We start from the raw sequence: 6,000 nt of genomic DNA, 5'->3' as shown, positions 1-6,000 counted from the left end.
CATCGGAGTGGCGACAAAATAAAGAAGATGAGGAAGGTGGTCTACTACGAGACCGACACTTCATCGCCATCTACCTCCGGCTCCGACGCGCCCTCCATAACTTCTAAGCGCCATGAGCGCAAGAAGTTTAGTAAGATCCCCTTACATTATCCCCGTACCTCTAGACATACTCCATTACTTTCCGTTCCATTAGGCAAACCGCCAACCTTTGACGGTGAAGATTATGCTAGGTGGAGTGATTTAATGAAATTTCATCTAACCTCACTCCACAAAAGTATATGGAATGTTGTTGAGTTTGGTGTACAGGTACCATCCGTAGGGGATGAAGACTACGACTCGGACGAGGTGGCCCAAATTCACCACTTTAACTCCCAAGCCACTACTATACTCCTCGCCTCTCTAAGTCGAGAGGAGTATAATAAGGTGCAAGGGTTAAAAAGTGCGAAGGAAATTTGGGACGTACTCAAGACCGCACACGAGGGAGACGAGGTGACAAAGATCACCAAGCGGGAAACGATCGAGGGGGAGCTCGGTCGCTTCATGCTTCACCAAGGGGAGGATCCACAAGCTATGTACAACCGCTTGAAGACCTTGGTGAACCAAGTGCGCAACCTCGGGAGCGAAAAATGGGATGACCATGAGATGGTCAAGGTTATTCTTAGATCCCTCGTATTTCTTAACCCTACACAAGTTCAATTAATTCGAGGTGATCCTAGATATAAGCTAATGTCTCCCGAGGAAGTTATAGGAAAATTTGTGAGCTTTGAGCTAATGATTAAAGGCTCAAAGAAAATCATCGAGCAAGGCACCTCCTCCACACCCGAAGCACAACCGGTCGCGTTCAAGGTGACGGAGGAGAAGAAGGAGGAGTCTACATCAAGTAGACAACCCATCGACGCTTCCAAGCTCGACAACGAGGAGATGGCGCTCATCATCAAGAGCTTCCGTCAAATCCTCAAACAAAGGAGGGGGAAGGACTACAAACCCCGCTCCAAGAAAGTGTGCTACAAATGTGGTAAGCCCGGTCATTTTATTGCAAAATGTTCAATATCTAGTGACAGTGATAGGGGCGACGACAAGAAGGGCAAGAGGAGAGAAAAGAAGAGGTACTACAAGAAGGGCGGTGATGCCCATGTTTGCCGGGAGTGGGACTCCGACGAGAGCTCCATCGACTCCTCCTTCGACGAGGACGCTGCCAACATCGCCGTCACCAAGGGACTTCTCTTCCCCAACGTCGGCCACAAGTGCCTCATGGCAAAGGACGGCAAAAGGAAGAAGGTTAAATCAAAATCCTCCACTAAATATGAATCTTCTAGTGATGATAATGCTAGTGATGAGGAAGAAAATTTGCGTACCCTTTTTGCCAACCTTAACATGGAACAAAAGGAAAAGCTAAATGAATTAATTAGTGCCATTCATGAGAAAGATGACCTTTTGGATTCCCAAGAGGACTTCCTAATTAAAGAAAATAAGAAGCATGTTAAGGTTAAAAATGCTTATGCTCTTGAAGTAGAAAAATGTGAAAAACTATCTAGTGAGCTAAGCACTTGCCATGAAACTATTAACAACCTTAGAAATGAAAATGCTAAATTAATTGCTAAGGTTGATTCTCATGTTTGTAATGTTTCAACTTCCAATCCTAGAGATGATAATATTGATTTACTTGCTAGGATTGATGAATTGAACATCTCTCTTGCTAGCCTTAAAGTTGAAAATGAGAAATTGCTTGCTAAGGCTAAAGATTTTGATGTTTGCAATGTTACTATTTCTAACCTTAGAAGTGAAAATGACATATTACATGCTAAGGTTATAGAAATAAAATCTTGCAAACCCTCTACATCTACCGTTGAGCATGTATCCATTTGTACTAGATGTAGAGATGTTGATATTAATGCTATTCATGATCACATGGCTTTAATTAAACAACAAAATGATCATATAGCAAAATTAGATGCTAAAATTGCCGAGCATAACTTAGAGAATGAAAAATTTAAATTTGCTCGTAGTATGCTTTATAATGGGAGACGCCCTGGCATCAAGGATGGCATTGGCTTCCAAAGGGGAGACAATGTCAAACTTAATGCCCCTCCTAAAAGATTGTCTAATTTTGTTAAGGGCAAGGCTCCCATGCCTCAGGACAACGAGGGTTACATTTTGTACCCTGCCGGTTATCCCGAGAGCAAGATTAGGAGAATTCACTCTAGGAAGTCTCACTCTGGCCCAAATCATGCTTTTATGTATAAGGGTGAGACATCTAGTTCTAGGCAACCAACCCATGCTAAGTTGCCTAAGAAGAGAACTCCTAATGCATCAAATGATCATGACATTTCATTCAAAACTTTTGATGCATCATATGTTTTAACTAACAAATCCGGCAAGGTAGTTGCCAAGTTTGTTGGGGGCAAACACAAGGGCTCCAAGACTTGTGTTTGGGTACCCAAAGTTCTTGTTTCTAATGCCAAAGGACCCAAAACCGTTTGGGTACCTAAAGTCAAGAACTAAACTTGTTTTGTAGGTTTATGCATCCGGGGGCTCAAGTTGGATCATCGATAGCGGGTGCACAAACCACATGACTGGGGAGAAGAAAATGTTCTCCTCCTACGAGAAAAACCAAGATCCCCAACGAGCGATCACATTCGGGGATGGAAACCAAGGTTTGGTCAAAGGATTGGGTAAAATTGCTATATCTCCTGACCATTCTATTTCCAATGTTTTTCTTGTAGATTCATTAGATTACAATTTGCTTTCTGTATCTCAATTATGCAAAATGGGTTACAACTGTCTTTTCACTGATATAGGTGTCACTGTCTTTAGAAGAAGTGATGATTCAATAGCATTTAAGGGAGTGTTGGAGGGTCAGCTATACTTGGTAGATTTTGATAGAGCTGAACTCGACACTTGCTTAATTGCTAAGACTAACATGGGTTGTCTCTGGCACCGCCGACTAGCCCATGTTGGGATGAAGAATCTTCATAAGCTTCTAAAGGGAGAGCACATTTTAGGACTAACCAATGTTCATTTTGAGAAAGACAGGGTTTGTAGCGCATGCCAAGCAGGAAAGCAAGTTGGTGCCCATCATCCACACAAGAACATCATGACGACCGACAGGCCACTTGAGCTACTCCACATGGATCTATTCGGCCCGATTGCTTACATAAGCATCGGCGGGAGTAAGTATTGTCTTGTAATAGTGGATGACTATTCTCGCTTCACTTGGGTATTCTTTTTGCAGGAAAAATCTCAAACCCAAGAGACCTTAAAGGGATTCTTGAGACGTGCTCAAAATGAGTTCGGTTTAAGGATCAAGAAAATTAGAAGCGACAACGGGACGGAGTTCAAGAACTCTCAAATTGAAGGCTTCCTTGAGGAGGAGGGCATCAAGCATGAGTTCTCTTCTCCCTACACGCCACAACAAAATGGTGTAGTGGAGAGGAAGAATAGAACTCTATTGGACATGGCAAGAACCATGTTTGATGAGTACAAAACTTCGGATCGGTTTTGGGCCGAGGCTGTCAACACCGCCTGCTACGCCATCAACCGATTATATCTTCACTGAATCCTCAAGAAGACATCGTATGAACTCCTAACCGGTAAAAAGCCCAATATTTCATATTTTAGAGTCTTTGGTAGCAAGTGCTTTATTCTTGTTAAAAGAGGTAGAAAATCTAAATTTGCTCCTAAGACAGTAGAAGGCTTTTTACTAGGATATGATTCAAACACAAGGGCATATAGGGTCTTTAACAAGTCCTCTGGACAAGTTGAAGTTTCTTGTGACGTTGTGTTTGATGAGACTAACGGCTCTCAAGTAGAGCAAGTTGATCTTGATGACATAGGTGATGAAGAGGCTCCGTACATCGCGCTAAGGAACATGTTCATTGGGGATGTGTGTCCTAAGGAATCCGAAAAGCCTCCAAATGCACAAGATCAACCATCCTCCTCCACGCAAGCATCTCCACCAACTCAAAATGAGGATGAAGCTCAAGTTGATGAAGTAGAAGATCAAGCAAATGAGCCACCTCAAGATGACGGGAATGATCAAGGGGGAGATGCAAATGATCAAGACAAGGAGGATGAAGAACCAAGGCCGCCACACCCAAGAGTCCACCAAGCAATCCAACGAGATCACCCCGTCGACACCATCCTCGGCGACATTCATAAGGGGGTAACTACTAGATCTCGTGTTGCACATTTTTGTGAGCATTACTCTTTTGTTTCCTCTATTGAGCCACACAGGATAGAAGAAGCACTTCAAGATTCGGATTGGGTGGTGGCGATGCAAGAGGAGCTCAACAACTTCACTAGGAATGAGGTATGACATTTAGTTCCACGTCCTAACCAAAATGTTGTAGGAACCAAGTGGGTTTTCCGCAACAAGCAAGATGAGCATGGTGTGGTGACAAGGAACAAAGCTCGACTTGTGGCCAAAGGATACTCCCAAGTTGAAGGTCTGGATTTCGGTGAAACCTATGCACCCGTAGCTAGGCTTGAGTCAATTCGCATATTATTGGCCTATGCTACTTACCATGGCTTTAAGCTTTATCAAATGGACGTGAAAAGCGCTTTCCTCAATGGACCAATCAAGGAAGAGGTCTATGTTGAGCAACCTCCCGGCTTTGAAGACAGTGAGTATCCTAACCATGTTTATAGGCTCTCTAAGGCGCTTTATGGGCTCAACCAAGCCCCAAGAGCATGGTATGAATGCCTTAGAGATTTCCTTATCACTAATGGCTTCAAAGTCGAAAAGGCCGATCCTGCACTCTTTACCAAAACACTTGAAAATGATTTGTTTGTATGCCAAATTTATGTTGATGATATTATATTTGGGTCTACTAACGAATCTACATGTGAAGAGTTTAGTAGGATCATGACACAGAAATTCGAGATGTCTATGATGGGGGAGTTGAAGTATTTCTTGGGATTTCAAGTAAAGCAACTCCAAGAGGGCACCTTCCTAAGCCAAACGAAGTACACTCAAGATATTCTAAGCAAGTTTGGAATGAAGGATGCCAAACCCATCAAGACACCCATGGGAACCAATGGGCATCTCGACCTCGACGAAGGAGGTAAACCCGTCGATCAAAAGGTATATCGGTCGATGATAGGTTCTTTGCTATATTTATGTGCATCTCGACCAGATATTATGCTTTCCATATGCATGTGTGTAAGATTCCAAGCCGACCCTAAGGAAGCTCACCTTACGGCCGTAAAACGAATCTTGAGATATTTGGTTTATACTCCTAAGTTTGGGCTTTGGTATCCTCGGGGATCCACTTTTGATTTGATTGGTTATTCGGATGCCGACTGGGCGGGTTGTAAAATTAATAGAAAGAGCACATCGGGGACTTGCCAGTTCTTGGGAAGATCCTTGGTGTCTTGGGCTTCAAAGAAGCAAAATTCTGTAGCTCTTTCTACCGCCGAAGCCGAGTATATTGCCGCAGACCATTGTTGCGCGCAATTACTTTGGATGAGGCAAACCCTTAGGGACTATGGTTACAAATTAACCAAAGTTCCTTTGCTATGTGATAATGAGAGTGCAATCAAAATGGCGGATAATCCCGTCGAGCATAGCCGCACTAAACACATAGCCATTCGGTATCACTTTTTAAGGGATCACCAACAAAAGGGAGATATCGAGATTTCTTACATTAATACTAAAGATCAATTAGCCGATATCTTTACCAAGCCACTTGATGAACAAACTTTCAACAAACTTAGGCATGAGCTAAATATTCTTGACTCTAGAAACTTCTTTTGTTGATTTGCACACATAGCTCATTTATATACCTTTAATCATGTCTCTTTCATATGCCATGACTAATGTGTTTTCAAGTGAATTTCAAACCAAGTCATAGGTATATTGAAAGGGAATTGGAGTCTTCGGCGAAGACAAAGGCTTCCACTCCGTAACTCATCCTTCGCCGTCGCTCCGCACATCTCTCCATCTTTTGGGAGAATCCAAAGCAAAAGGACTTCATCTTTGGTATAATCTTCACTCATTTA

Source organism: Zea mays, chromosome 1 (genome assembly GCF_902167145.1).
Source record: "Zea mays cultivar B73 chromosome 1, Zm-B73-REFERENCE-NAM-5.0, whole genome shotgun sequence".
Taxonomy (NCBI): Eukaryota; Viridiplantae; Streptophyta; class Magnoliopsida; order Poales; family Poaceae; genus Zea; species Zea mays.
Note: the sequence above shows the minus strand (reverse complement) of the source record.